Here is a 16,669-nt window from a genome sequence, read left to right as displayed (position 1 = left end):
CAAACTAACAGAAGTCGTAGTTTCTGTAACTTACAGGTAAGTTGTTACTGAATGTCTGTTCTGTACAGCAGTCAGCCACTTCAGTGTGGAGGGTGTAGTACCTGCTCACATCTGCTATTATGAAATAACAAAATAAATTAATTCTTTATCACAAGAAAACAAATGTTGTTCTCTCAAGATAACAACTTATTAATTTGTTATCATGAGATAACAGCCATAAAATTATATGTTAAACCACGGCCGTTCTTGGCTTCCATACATGTGTCAACATTGCTGCGTGGTAATAACACTGTGGTGCAAGATTTATAAGATAAAAAAATAACAGGAGACCTTACAGAAACATTGAACATCATGTCTGTAATTATTATGTCTCTGTTATTACTGACAGGGAAGCTTCTCTTGTTATAGTTTGGGGTTTTTGGGAAATTACTCATTTCTGCCATAATTCTGTTGCAAACAAATAGAGGGTGATGCATCGTGAAACTGGAATTAAAACCAAAATGATAAATGGTATTGAAACACATTCAAGCAGTTAAATATATTCATACATTGCAATAAAAGGAAATATTTATGAAAATGAGGAACATACTAAAGGGAAAATCAAAATGAAGCAAAAATTAAACACACACACACACACACACACACACACACACACACACACACACACACACACACACACTGCAGAGTGAGTCAGCAGTACTCTTCCATAGAGGTTTTGGCCTCTGCAGCACCAGGGGTTTTCCAAAGTCCACAACATCACCGGTGTTGGATAATGACTGAAGAGCAGCAAACATTTTGGGGCTGAGACGTGTTGCAGCTTGAACAACTCTAGACTCACAGAGCAGTAACAAGGTAATAATGTGAAATGAAATCTTTACCCAGAGACTGGAGTGTTTTAATATGATGAATGAACTGTGAGGTCATAAAACCACCTAAACCTCCAAAAGTCTTCCTCTGCTTGGTTGGTATGGATTTCTGTTATATTCCTATAAAGAAAATATGTTGCCAAGTAAAATAACACCAAAGCCATTCAGGTAGAAAGGGACAAACATGGGTTTAGGACCTTTGTTCAACTGGAACATGGAAACACCACCATCTTCTGCAGCACTGATTCACCAGTTAAACCCATGGAGTTGGATCAATGACAGAGGATGAACACACTCAGTTTTATGTGGAATTAATGATATATTGTCCTGAAAAAGTCATGCTACTTTATTTTGAATTTACTTTGAGCTTTAATGAACATCTACATAATCAGTGAAATAAACATAGGAAAATAACTGATTTACACTGAAAAAAGACCAAGAATAATACTGTGATAAATGGAAATTCATTTGGACATCACCAAAAAAATAGTTCTGGGTCTCTATGGGTTAAACTTGTTATTGGATTGTTGCCATAAATGTCCTTTTGTCCCCTGTCACATAAGGACTATTGTTGCTTCACTGGATCTGAAAATCCTATTTTAAATGACACAACTACTGCAGCTGCCTGTAAACTGATGGATGGCCCACAATAACAGTTAGTATTATTCAACTTTGACTTAAAACTGTGTTTGACTTTCGTCACCAAGTTTTCATCACATCTGTTAAACCTGAGTCATAGCCCAAGTGTCATGAATCTGTAAGTCTTTCTGTGATTACTCACCTGAATCTCTTCCCTTGTGGTGAACAGTTTTGAAGTGTACTCCGCCATAAACACTCCATTTGTTTACAAACAGAGCCCGTAGGTCACTTTCGGCATTTTCGGAAATTTGTCACGATGTGCATTGTGGGAGCTCCATGCAGCTGCATTATGGCTGCAGCGGCAACAGACGCGGAAACGGCTTTATTGCCTCTTGCTACTGCAGGTGTGTGGAGCCCTGCTTCCCACAATGCAGTTGATGTTTGTAGATGTTATATTTATTATCATTTAAGAGGATGGACTCAACATACATCGGAGAAATCATCACGACATGGTTTCACTTGCAAGTTCTGAGTAAATGTGTGATTACATGTTTTGTGACTGACTGCTAAAACAGACAGATTAATTGACATTCGTTTGACCTTTCAAGGTCACTCAAGGTCAAAAGTCATGGCACCAAATGAAAGGTCATATGTAACTTCCTATCTTGTACCAATAATAATTATATCAATATTTTCAACTGGTTTCAAGTTATAGCACTTTGAAATGTGTCCCATTATAAACCAATGGGGATTTTTTAAATAAAAAAAAAAATCATAAAAAAATGCAAAAATCAATATTTCCCAATTCTTTGAACAAATCTGGGAGACCTTACCCCAAAGATGTTCCACAACAAATATCAAGTCATTCTCACTGATGTTTTTGGAGAAGAAGATTCTTGAAAAAATTGTTTACAGATGATGCATGGAGAGACAACAGACGGACGGACGCCAACTGATACCAATAGTCCATCCAGACCAATGGACTAAAAAAAAAAACAAACTGGATAATTAAATGTTATGGTGCAAAAATAAACTGCAATGTTCAGTCTGATGAAGGTGCAAAATAACATTTAAGATTTTAAATTTATTCACTCCATCCAGCGCTGACCTCATCAAGTTTGATGGATTTGAGTGTGCACACACCCACCATGTACATTATAACTTTTATATTCCTCAGGCACCAAGTGAAAAAGTACGGCACCACCTTTAGTGGACAAAAACTTCAGATCCAGTCAAAAAAAAAAAAAGCAGCATTACGCATTTTCCCCATGTAGCAGTATATAAGTTAGAGGATGAGAAACAGGAGAGTGTGGTCATATAAACCCAACTTTAACAGTTGAAAAAAACCACCACTGTGCCTATACGGGACAGCTTTCCATATTTCCAGGCTGCTGTTTGCATTCGCACCAGTTTCCATGGATACGAGGGGCATCAAAATACAGGCACAATGACAAATAATAGCATGTGTGTATGTGTGTGTTGGGTCAGTGAGGTTCAGTCTGGGCGGTAATGTGAGCCTGAGATGAAACAGTCAGCCATCAGCACATTCCTATGAGCCTCAGAGAGAAGAAGAAGAAGAAGAAGGAGGAGGAGGAGAAAAGAAAAAAAGAAGAGCATTGAGTATTACCGAGAAACGAGGCAGCGGTAAACGTGTGCCATAGATGATGCAGCTGTGTTCATTATCAGTAACAGTCTAATCATACATCAGTGTGTGTACCCTCTGCGGTGTCGCAGGATCCACATGTATGTCTATATTCCAGAGGCTTCGCTCAAATCCTCTCCCGGCCTCTCCTGCTTCATGACGGTGGTTGACGGAGGAATTTACTTCCCACAAATATTGTCTGAGTATCTGTGAACCAGACTAGAAACACAGAGCTAAAAATGCTTGTTGTGATGTGGCTGCGCAACATTTTAATGACCACTTATAATCCTGTGTAGCCAGACTTATGTTTGTTATAATGAATTAGCAAACAAGCAGCTTAAACAAATCCACAGCCTGCCACTCCAGGCCGTTAAGTTTGTTCCCAGGGCACTGGGGGGGTCAGTGCAGCACCAGACGCCTCAAGTTTTCTGCATGGAAGTCCTAAATTTATCCTCGGAATTTCTGACGTTTTATAGCCAGAACCCAAATGGTGTTGGGTTTGGTAGCACATGGGCTAGCTCACTACGGCTAAAAGTGACATTAACCCTTTCATGCATGAATTATGAGAACCGTAGTTGAGATTTTTTTCCTGAGTGTTTGGATTCCTCTTTAGGAAAAAAACAATGCAATTGATTTTTTTTTAATAAACCTGTTTTTGTAATGAAGGGTGATTTGTTTCATTACACTGGGTTACAAAAAATATTTTTTGCAAGTTGTCTAGGTTTTTTCAACTGAATTAGGACCATTTTGCACCGCTAAATCCAAAAATGACATCTGTTTTTCTCAGTCAGGTCAGGTTTTTTTGCTAATTTGATTTTGAAAAATTTGATCTTCTCACAAAATATAATAATTAATACCAAAATAAGATTGGTAAGCACACTTTATGAAACTTGTGACTTGATTCCTGTTAGGTACAATGGTGTATTCACCGCAGATGTAGCAGAATACGTCAGGCTTATTTTTGCAAGATCTTCTGGTCGAAGCCATTTCATTCACCTGTAATATTAAAAAAACATTAATCATAAATTGGCAAAAGTAAAATCTTCAGAACTCGTTTATTGCAAGAAATATGAAAGAATTTTGAATCATATGATGTGAAAATGCCCATAAATGTAAGCAAAAATGTTAAATAGCCAATATGTAGCATAGTTCAGAAAGTTGAGCTGATTGAGCAAAATGAATGTGATTTTTGGATTCAGCACACCAAAATTATCCTAAATCAGGTCAAAAAACTTAAACAATAAATTTGTTGTTGACCAGTGTTATTGCTTTAACAACAACAAAAAAAAAATTCAATAAAAAAAAGTGTTTGAATGAGAAAAAAACCCAATTACGATCCAAAAAATTGCATTTGAATGCTTTTTTTTTTTCCCCTTGACCGAAGTGATTTTTTTTTTGATTGATTTTTTTTTTTTTTAATGAAAATATTTTTGTTGGTTGAAGCAATAAAGAAACAAATTTACGTTCATAATTTTTTGTGGAGTTCCAAAAATGTCCACTCCACTGGACACCATGTGTTTAATTTTTGAATATCAGAAAGTGATATACAAAATCAAAACATTTTTAATGCAGCTAATCTGATGTTTTTTCGCATTTTATCATAGTCCCAATTTTTATTAGCAAATGATTTACACTCAAACATGTTACTGCTCATCAGGTTTATCAAGAACAGCCAAGTTACAGTAGTGGTGTGAATGTCAGTGTATTATTATGGGATGGTGCATAAGCGTCCACTGTGTTGGCTGATATGAAACTAAAACAACAAAACCCATGAAAATACAAGAGAACAGATGTAGAATAACTGTCCACTGTAGTGACCACTATGCATGAAAGGGTTAAAGAAAGTCATGTGATGTAGGATAATGATGACCCAATAGGCAGGGGCGTCAAAACTCAATTTAGTTCAGGGGCCACATTCAGCTAAATTTGATCTGAAGTGGGCCGAACCAGTAAAATTACAATATAATAATATATAAATAATATCAACTCCAAACTTTTCTCTAAGTTTTAGAGTAAAAAAAAGTAAAATTACATTATGAAAATGTCTGCATCTACAAACTATCCTTTCAAGCAATGTGAATAATATGAAAAAACTGAAAAAAATGTGTAATTTTAACAATATTATGCTTCAGTTTATCATTTACACATGTACATTATTATAACTTACAGATCACAGTGGATCTACAAATACACAAAACATATAGTAACAGGTGGAATATTATTAAAATTGCACTTACTTCTCTTAGGACATTTCAGGGTATTCATATTTGTTCAGGTTATTCAGATATTTTTGCAATATTATACTTAGTTTTAGTGTAAATACATAAAAAACATTTACATTTACAAAGAGAAAAATTTGGAGTTGTGGGTATTTATAGATTATTATGATAGTATTTTACTGGTCTGACCCACTGGAGATTAAACTGGTCTGAATGTGGAACCTGAACTAAAAGGATTGTTAACATCTTAAAACCCCTTCAGCCCTATCAGCCCGCCGGCGGGCTGAAAAAATTATATTAATATTCATCTGCTATAAAAATATAAATAATAAATCCGGACAATGAATGTTTTTTTCAACTTTTGCTCAAAGTTTAGACCCTAATGTTAATAAAAGTACATCAAAAGTGTATTTTAGTGCAAACTTTAATGTTCAAACATGATTTTTAATCTTTGTGGGTGAAATATATGCTATTAAAAATCTCCGACACGAACAATTAATTTATGCATATCCAACTGAATCCAGCTGAAAAAACAAACAGGCGAGGATAAAAAATTCTAATGTCTCTTTTAGTTTGTTACAGTTTACTCAAGCAGAGTAATAGATACAATATTTTAGACAATGGGACTAGATTCTGTGAGGTCTGTAAATGTCCATAGACACCAAGAACATCCATATGAACCTTATTATTATGAGTATTATAAGTAATTCTTCATTTACTTTGGATATGTCTTTTTAGGCGTTTTCCCTGAAAATATGGTCAGGGTTAAACAGGTTTAATGTAATTTTTGCATTTCACAAATTCATCCCAAGGGCCAGATTGGACCCTTTGATGGGCCGGATTTGGCCCCCGGGCCAAATCTAAATGTATATGGACTGAGAGGAAGGCAGAGTGTGATGCACATATACTGAGCAATGTGTAGAAGAAAAAACACTGATAATCGATAACACATATGCAGTCAGTGTTCCCAACTCCTCAGTAAAGAAAGTAGTTGTTTTCTGTCTTTATGGGTTCAACACAGAAAATGAGAAATAAAGGCCTAACTTTAATATAAGCCTCCTCCTGAGCATCTGGAGCTGAGAGAAATAAAGGCCCCAAAGTACCATGAGAAACTTTGACAGTTGTTAAGGGTCGGACCAATACACCTGCAGCTCTGCTCAGTATATATTTGTATAAAAACAGTAAATGAAATAACACAGTAATACAGTGAAAATGTGGACCACAGAATATAACTCCACAAGAACACAACTATTGAATGAATATTCACAAAAACATCATGTACAACAAAATGTGCAAAACCAGCTCCACATTAACTCTACATGAAAAATAATAAATGCATTCAGCTTTGTTTGTTTGCATATCTCAGTTCTTTTTTTTTTCCTTTACCTTTGACTTCAGTGAAGACACATAGAAGTCCATGTCTTGTTAAAAGCTCTGCTTTCTGATTAAGTCTTTCTTTTTTTGGCGTTAGCTGACATCTTCATGGGCTGAAACGGAACGACAGACTGATCAGTGCATGAGCCTTATGCTGAGTACGGAAAGTACGTGCAAAAAAACGTTAATTTGGCAGATCCTTCAAAATAAAAGCAGCGCTGTTGAATTGGTTACATCTACAATGATATATATTTGCAGGGTGCGATTTGTTGGGGGGAATGGGGGGATCAAACCCGCCCCCCCCTCTGGTTTTTACATCCCTACTTCTGCAAATTGAATTTCAGCCTGGGGGGGGACAACCAGCCAATGTAAATACCATCAGGTTGTGACAGTTTCCTTCCACCTATGTCCTACATTACTGACACTAACGTTCACCTGAACCCAACTGTCGGCAGTCTCAGAATTTGTGAACGTCCCCATGCACTGAGGTGCCGTAAAAGTGGGGGGTAAATGTGACACATTCATAGGGCCCAGCATTTGTGTGTTAGAAGTTGTGAAATTTTCGTGTAAGGTCCGCTGAATAAGAGAGGAATAGAACATGGGTGTTGGACGTTGAAAATACAGTATGTAAAGTTTCACTTTCATTTCATGCTAGCGTTAGTTTTGTTAGTTATGGACTGCATCCCCACGTATATAACTGCCACCCCCCCACCCAACAGAAAAAAACAAAAAACCAACCCCCCCCCCATTGTTTTGACAAGTTGAACCCTGTATACTTGCCTTTCCTTTTAATTAGGCAGTGACCTATGTGGGCCAGTCAGGGTCATCTATAGGACCACATGTGGCCCATGGGCCGTACAATGCCCAGGCCTGTTCTAGACCTTGCGGCATGCAGACAAAAGCTTAGCTACTGCAGGGAAGAAGGAAATCATTAACCCACCGGCTGAATGCCTTAGCACATGATCACTAGTAACAGTAGGGACCCTGACTACAGTGGAGCCGTACAATCTGTATGTATTCTAACATTCAAAGTAAAAGTGACTTTGACTGAAGAGTGATGAGGGCCGAGGGTTTATGGAAGTGATCGACTGTGAGAGACTTTGGAGGCGCAGCTGTTGTTATTCTTGCTTCTGCCCTGTTATGTCTCTTTGAAGGCCGGCCTGCCTGCCTCATTTTCTCCATTCTTTTCTCCATTTGTCTGATTCAGCCCACCCTTTACAACATCCCACATCCTTCTCTCCTTTGCAAGCCGAGGGGAAAAACGCAGACTTCACAGTAATTATCCAGCTGGAACTGCTCATAGTGGCTGTTTGTGATGTATTAAATTCATTACTGACCAGAGAACCTGATTTGAAATCCTCCCAGAGTGCAGAGCTGTGGTTTTATACACCTTCATGGTCAGATACAGAGCAGCATCCTGCAGCTGGAGAGGCTTCACTGTCATGCTCTGCTACGCCTGAATTAGGATCTGGGAATTACACAGCTTCCTACCTGGGCACTGTGTCTGGGCGATATGGGAGGTGGAGGTCAAAAGGTTAGTGTTAAGCTTGTGACCGGAAAGGTACGGGCTGAACCCGGCCGACTGCGGAGAGAAGTATTTGTGGAAAGCACTTATTCCTCCATCAGCAAAGAAGAAGCCTCAAAAGCACACAGGGATGAGGAAAAAAGGCCTTTCTGGTCCACTCTTCCAAAACAGAGTCTTTGGGAGTTATTGAATGGAACACATTACAAGTGGAGTGTCTTTTTGGACGGATTATAAGGCCTTTGAGGTGAATTTATGATTTGTGATATTAAGGTGCATGAATAAACTTGACTTTAGGGACTTTACATCCTTAACTTTGACACTTTATCACTTCCAACATCATTGGAGCATCAGTGGCATCAATGGCCACTGTGATGTCCCACTGGTTTTTAAAACCAGAAGTAGAGCCCGACCGATTAAATGGCTGGCCGATTAATCAGGCCGATTATAGCGTATCACCGATTATGTTTATGTTTATGTTTATGTTTACGCATTTGGCAGACGCTTTTTTCCAAAGCGACTTACAGGGGAAAACCAATTAAATCACTCAATCAATCAAATTTTATTTATATAGCGCCAGATCACAAAAAAGTTATCTCTTGACATTTTATATATAGAGTTGGTCAAAACCAGACTCTAAGTCAATTCTACAGAAACCCAACAGAATCCTCCTGGAGCAAACACTTGTGACTGGTGACAGTGGCGAGGAAAAACTTCCCTTTAACAGCAGAAACCTGGAGCAGACCCAGACTCCTGGAGGATGGCCGTCTGCCTGGACCAGTTGGGGTTAAAGAGAGAGAGTAGAGAAGGGGAAAAAGAGAGAGCGATAGAGATAGGGACTGGGGGAGAGGGGGAGAAGGGGAGAAGGGGGGAGTAGGGGGAGACACATGGAGGCGGTTGAGGATAAGTGAGTGGTGATGATGAGGGCAGGGAAGAGGCCGGACCACCGCAGCAGGTCCAGAGATAATCGTGAAAGAATCTGTGGTTGTCCTGGGAAAAACCTTATTAGAATATTTAAAATGGAATGTTTGAAAGTGCTAGGACAGGAGGTGCTCTCGGAAGAGCTGGGTCTTCAGGAGCTTCTTGAAGATAGGCAGGGATGACTCTGTTCTTGTAGCACTTGGTAGAGCGTTCCACCAACGTGGAACGACCCATGAAAAGAGCCTGGATTGTCTTGTACAAGGTCTGGGGACCACCAGACTACGTTCCCCAGACGAGCGGAGTGGTCGTGGGGCGACATAAGCTTTTATTAGTGCACCTAAGTAGACAGGAGCAGACCCACGGAGAATTTTGTAGGCTAGGATTAAAGATTTGAATTTGATGCGGGCAGCTATGGGTAGCCAGTGTAACTCATGAGTAAGGGGGTGACATGTGCCCTTTTAGGCTGATTGAAGACCAGACGCGCTGCTGCATTCTGGACCATCTGTAGTGGTCTGACAACACAAGCTGGGAGGCCCGTTAGAAGAGCATTGCAGTAGTCAAGACGGGAGATAACCATAGTCTGCACCAGGAGCTGGGTGGCCTGTTCGGTTAGGTATGGCCTGATCTTTCTTAGGTTGAACAGAGTGAAACGGCATGATCGGGTGACAGAGGCAACGTGATCCGTGAAGGTCAACTGATTATCAATCATGACTCCCAAGTTACGTACTACACTGGTAGGAGCCAGAGGTATGGAGTCAATAGTGATGGAGATGTCCTGCTGTATGGTTGGCTTAGCTGGGAAGACCAGCAGTTCAGTTTTGGACAGGTTCAGCTGAAGGTGATGGGCTTTCATCCATGCAGATATGTCAGAGAGACAATCTGAGATCCGCACTGAGACTGTGGAGTCATCAGGTGGGAATGACAGATAGAGCTGGGTATCATCAGCATAGCAATGATATGAGAAGCCGTGTGAGTGGATGATCTGACCGAGTGAGGTGGTGTATATGGCAAAAAGGAGGGGGCCCAACACAGAGCCTTGGGGGACCCCCGTGGTGAGGCGGTGAACTGCTGATGTGTGCCCTAGCCAGGACACACTGAAGGACCGACCAGTAAGGTAAGATTGAAACCAGGAGTGTGTGTGGCCTGTGATGCCCATGTTCCAGAGTATGGATAACAGGATATCATGATTAACAGTGTCAAATGCTGCTGATAAGTCCAGTAGAATGAGTACTGAAGACTTGGCTGCTGCTCTAGCCTCTTTCAAGGCTTCTGTCACAGACAACAGAGCCGTTTCAGTGGAGTGGCCGATTTTGAAGCCAGATTGGTTGATGTCCAGGAGGTTATTTTGGGAGAGGAATTCTGTGACCTGTTTGAAGACCGCCCTTTCGATGATCTTAGAAAGGTATGGGAGGAGTGAGACTGGTCGATAATTCTCCACTTGAGTGGGGGTGAGGGAAGGTTTTTTGAGTAGTGGTGTTACCTGCGCTTGTTTAAATACTGTAGGAAATGTTCCTGAAGTCAGTGAAGCATTAATCACATGTGTGATTGGTGCTGTGATAGTAGGGGCTACAGACTGTAAGAGGTTGGATGGAATAGGGTCCAACAGGCATGTTGTAGGACGGCTAGAGGAAAGGAGTTTAGACACCTCGTTCTCTGTGAGGGGAGTAAATGAGGGGAATGACGCAGTTGGGCTTTTATCAGTTGAGTTAGAAGTACCCATAGTCAGGGGAGAGGAAGCAGTGTGTGATGATGATGATGTTGAAGAAGGAGGTGTGCAGTCTATGGGTGGATCAGTGAACTGACTGCTGATAGTAGACACTTTATTTGTGAAAAATGAAGCAAAATTGTCTGCTGTCAGATTAGTAGTGGGCGGTGGAGGTGGAGGGTTGAGTAGTGTTTTAAAGGTTGAGAATAGTTTCTTGGTGTCGGTGGCAGAATGAATTTTGTTATTATAGTAGCCTTCTTCGCAGCAGTGACACTGGATGAGAAGGATACCAATAGTGACTGGAATGTGATCAGGTCAGAAGAGCTTTTTGTTTTGTGCCATTTTCTCTCTGCGGCTCTGAGGTTGGTACGCAGCGACCGGAGGTTATCATTGAGCCATGGGTGGGACTGGGAGGATGGAGCGGGTCTAGTAGATAGAGGGCACAGATTATCCAGACAGGAGCTAAGTGTAGAGCACAGAGACTCAGTGGCATCGTTAACCTCTAAGGAGGAAAAAGTGCTGGGGGGAGGGAGAGCGGAGGCTACGACAGTGGAGAAGTGGGTGGGGACAAATTGCGGAGGTTGCGGCGGAAAGAGACCATGGGGGAGGGAGCAGAGTGTTTTTCAGGGAGAGACACACTGAACTGAATGAAATAGTGGTCAGACAGGTGTAAAGGTGTGACTGTGAGGGCATCTGTGATGCAGTTTCGGGTGAAAATGAGATGGAGCTCTTTACCAGCTTTGTGGGTTGGAGGACTGCAAACCCGCTGTAGCTCAAAAGAGAGTATTAGTGACATGAAATCTGAGAAGCTGGGATTGTCTAAGTGGATGTTCATGTCACCGAGGACTAGCATGGGGCAGTCATGCTCTGGGATGGAGGAAAGCAGAGTGTCAAGCTCATCAGGAAAATCACCCAGTTGCCCTGGTGGACGATAAATGACAATTATGTAAAGTTTGACTGGTGCTGTCACTAGGATGGCATGGTATTCAAAGGAGTTGTATTTGACTGAAGGTAGGAGTTGATTGTTTTTCCATTTGTTGGAAATTAACAGACCCACACCACCTCCTTGTCCAGATGGACGAGAGGTATGAGAGAATGTGTGGCTGATAGAAAGTGCGGCTGGGGTTGCATTGTTTTCAGGCGTAATCCAGGTTTCAGTGAGAGCCAGGATGTCCAGTGTGTGATGGTTGGCATAGGCAGCAATAAATCTGCTTTGTTCACTGCAGATTGGCAATTCCATAACCCTATAGAGAAGGACGCACCAATGACTGCGGTGTATATTAATGGGCGGAGATTGGTGATAGTACGATGCCTTTTAGCAGTGTGAAACCCCATACGTGAACCGAAAATAACAGGAATAGGATGGTGACCAGTAGAGAGATTGTTCCTCAAAGGTGAGCTGGTGTGAGTGAGGGGTGTAACTGTCATTAGTGAGGGGCTGGGAGAGGAGGAGAGATCAGCTGGGGTGGTATTCAGTCTGACTACAGACTGTACAGGAGACTCTGAACGTGGTGATGTTTGATGTGACCAGCAGGGGGAGCAGGTGACTGCAGCAGAAGACGGGGAGCGTAGTCACATAGGTGTGGGAGTGGTTTTAGTCTGGACAGCATGTTGAATGTTTTGAGCCAGGACGCTGCTGCCTAGTGTAGAGGGGTGGACGCCATCGGACTTGTAGAAGGAGGAGCGGTTCCAGAACAGATTAAAGTTATCAATAAAACTGAAGCCGTTCAGAGCAGAGGCGGACTGGAGCCAGATGTTCAGGCTGAGGAGTCGGCTGAAACGGCCCACACCACGGGCAAAGGAGGGGAGGGGCCCGGAAATGAAAACAGCCTTCCCGGATCTTTTCAGTTTATCAAAGAGGTTTTTAAAATGAACCTTCGTCACTTCGGACTGTTGAAGAGAAGTGTCATTGAAGCCCACGTGAACTATGATCCGGGTAACGGTGGACGGCAGTGAGAGCAGCAGCTGAGGGAGTTCATGGAGGATGGAGGTGACGGTGGAACCAGGAAAACACCTGGTTATGGCGTTAAAGAAACGGATGATGGAGTCCCCGAGGATAGCGGTGGTCGGAGGGAAAAGTGGTCGAGGAGACAGTGTTGAAGGTGAAGGGTTCCTGGTCTCTCTAGGTGGACATTCCACGGGTGGACCGTCGGAGTGACGGCGGACGGCCTCTCGGAGGAGGCGGCGCCGGGCAGAGGAGCGGACCGAGGAGCGGGGACCCTTGTTCGACGGCTTCACAGGAGGACCGGCTTTAGGACCGTTGCCGGTAATCAGTTCGGTGGCAGCCACGGAGTCAGCAGGAGCCGGTTCCGGGACAGAGCCAGGTGGGATGGGGGGCACACCAGCCGCGGGGGGAGGAGCCGGAGCGTCCTCCACGGACAGGACGGCGAAGCGGTTTGATGTGCTGATGGTCGGCGGTGGTGAGTCTTGGCTCGTGTTCTTTTTGCGGCCACGAATCACCACTTCAGACCAGGGTGTAGAACACGGGGGGCGAGAACAGGCAGAGGAAGGATCCCATAACACCGTATCATCACAGGAGGCTTTGGGCTTCTCTGCGCTTTTCAGAAACAGACTGGACAGTGTGGGAAGGCGGCTGGAGAAACCACAGAGCTGGGCATTTTTCTCCTCGAGTTCTGCGGAGAGGCGCAGTATTTCCTCTTTGATTAATCAACATCGGCCAATATGTAGCCGATGTATTAACTTTTTTGCTGCGCAGAGATTCTGTCGCTCGCTGCTCCTGTGTGTGTGCTGCCCCTAGAGTTAGAGAAACAGTAAAGCGAGTTAGTTTCACTTTCACTCCTGCTCGGACCCCCGTCTTATGAAGTATTCACCCCTGCACACACACCCATGTCCGTGCACTTCCTGTCTACCTCACAGTTTCATTCTGCAGGCACGCCTGGGTATTACTAGTGTAGGGGAGACCGGGGACAGTTGTAACACTGGTCAGTTGTAACTCTTGCTGTTGCTCCAGTCAGGAGCAACTTAGGACTCACCTAATTCACTCTGCACATGCTCAGTTTAGTCCTTAGTCCACATGGGAAGCTGTAGTGCTGTGAGGCAGACACATTAAAATTTGTGAGTGAAAACATAATTTTGTGGTCAGTCATATTTTTTGCTCTAATTATTTTTGTGATTGTATAGTTTGCATTTGAAAGTTGTGTAAATTATCTTTGTGAGATAAACAAAGATTTATGCGACTGTTAATCCACCTGTCCACAATTATCTAATATAAGAATATTATATCCTGTGTAGATCAGTGTTCTTATTTCATATATCGGCCAATATATCGGTTATCAGCCAATATCGGATATCAGCCGATATATTGGATATCGGCTTTTTTCAACCCTCAGTATCGGTATATCGATATCCCATATCAGTCGGGTTCTAGCCAGGAGGCTGTTTTCCTTCACTGCCTTGGCTCTTTGGAACCAAAAGTGACCGTATTTGGACATGAGATTGTAACTGCTGACTTGTAATTGAATCAAGACAAAGCAGCCTCTGGCTCTGGTTCTTTGGACTCCTCTGTATCAGGTATCAGTTTCACTAAATCCTATATAATACACAGGATCAAGAAAAAACCACACACACAATCACTGTTGAAGAAGCTTGGACGTCAACCTTTATTGATACTGTTAAAAAAGTCATATCAATCATCAAAGATAATCATATACGTCTTTCATATTTTGCTTCAGTACTGCTGTTTATATGTGTAAAAACATGGGTTAACATAATGCATTTCATCTTAACTCAGTTCGCACTGACTCGTATCCATGGTGAGCCCTGACCAGAGGAGCTGGTGCTGGGGTGTTCTCCTTCACTCCACCTCTGATTCTAGTTCAGATAGTAGACAATAGTTGTTGGTCTCTGTGGACATGCTGTCGTAAACCCTCTGAGTGATATCAAAGCCCTTTTCAGTGTAATGGAAGTTCATGTAGATGGTTGTATGTAAAGCTCAGCAGTGAAACAGCTTTAAGGCTCGAAGACAGATTACAAATGCATGTATTACACAACGGTACAGGACATATCTGAATGACGTACAAATCAAAGTAATAAAAAAAAGAAGAAAAACTCCAGAAGGCACTACATGTATAAGGTTTACCAGCAGTTTTCAGCCTCTTTTCTACACTACGAAAAAGCAAACAAGTGCAGAAGAGACTGCTAAGATGTTCACACGTCTGATTTTTGATTCATTTTTCCTCCTCAATACCCAACATAGTTTCAACAAATATGTTTCAGTGCAACTGTGTTGAGAGATGAGAAATGCTGGTAAACCTTAAATGATTTTAACTGGTTAGCTGTTGTATTTCTAAATTCTGCGCACAGTGTCCGCCTTGGTGGTTGGACACCTTGTCGATATTCAAGTACTCTCCTCTATTTCTCTTGGGGAGTAAAATAAATTAGATGCTCTTTGAACTGCCCTGCAGTTGCAATGTGACCGATGTTGAATAAACTGAATACATAAAAAAAAAAAAAAAAAAAACACATCATGGTAAGTACAGTATCAGGATTGTGTAAAAATGTGAGGAGAGATGGTACCTGATTTTTGGTTGCTCAATTCAATGAGTTTCAATGTCCATTTAATAAAAAAGACATATGCGTACGGTAATCATCCAGCAGTCTATGTGCGCAGATCCCCAAAAATAGAAAAACAAAAATATAAATTGCTGTATTCTAATTTTAGCTACATAAGAAGGTGGTTAAGGACAAAATCCAAAGCCTCAAAGACATCAACCAACATGGCATTCAAAAACGCATCTCATACATATAATGTAAAAACATACTTTCCACAAAACATCTGTACACTTCCCTGTCACTGAATGGTACAACAACTCAACTACAAAATCCATGTGACTGCATAACTGCTGTAACTTTTATAATGAAGGGCTGCAAATTATCCAGTTAGCATGTAGTTGGATAAAAGCACAAACAGGAGTAGGAATATTTCACTTTGGCACAGAGAACAAAAGGCATCCAAAATGGAAATGTTTAGCACATGAGATCTAGTTTACCTCAGTTTAAAATTAATACTGTTAAAGAATGACCTTATATTGAAAATGTTTTGGAAATACGTTTGCCAAAACCTTTGCAGAGCACAGTTCTTCTTAAAGGTTCAGTGTGTCATTTCTAGTGACATCTAGAGGTGAGGTTGCAGGTGGTGCTGGTGTTTCCTCACCCTTACCTATGGTGGCCGTTCAAAAACACCCTCATAAGAGCCACTGTGTGGTTTGTCCTCTTCTGGTCTTTTTAGTTGGCCTCATGGAACCCACACTCTAAAACTGGGCTAGTGTCAGGGATAGGAGAACATCTGAACCATGTTTAACCCAGAAAGACCCAAACATCCACTGCTGACCAAAAGCATCTACTGAGCTAAAATAGTTAGTGTGTGTTGATCCACTAATCCTATCAATACATGTAATCGAGGTAAAATACAGTCTGTCATCTTTTCATTCAAAGGTTTTGTAGTGAACATGGAAACACCGTCATCTTCTACAGCATTGATTCCCCAGTAAAACCCATGGAGTTGGATCAGTGACAGTGGATGGACACACTGGGTTTATGTTCGATTAATGATGTATGTTGTTGAAAAAGTCACTTTTTCCTTACTTTTTTCTGATTTGATATAATAAACTTTGACTTTAATCTGAGCTTTTATGAACATCTACATGATCAGCAAATGAAATATAGGAAATACCTGATTTTTGTTGAAAAATGCTTAATTCAGAGGAAAATATAATAATAAATGCTGATAAATGACTTGGAAAAAAAAAAATCATGTGGAAATTGTGACAAAAATAGTCGTGGGTCTTTAAAGGTTAAACTGATGTAGTTTCAGCCAAAAAA

The sequence above is a fragment of the Sphaeramia orbicularis genome, chromosome 19 (assembly GCF_902148855.1).
Source record: "Sphaeramia orbicularis chromosome 19, fSphaOr1.1, whole genome shotgun sequence".
Taxonomy (NCBI): Eukaryota; Metazoa; Chordata; class Actinopteri; order Kurtiformes; family Apogonidae; genus Sphaeramia; species Sphaeramia orbicularis.
Note: the sequence above shows the minus strand (reverse complement) of the source record.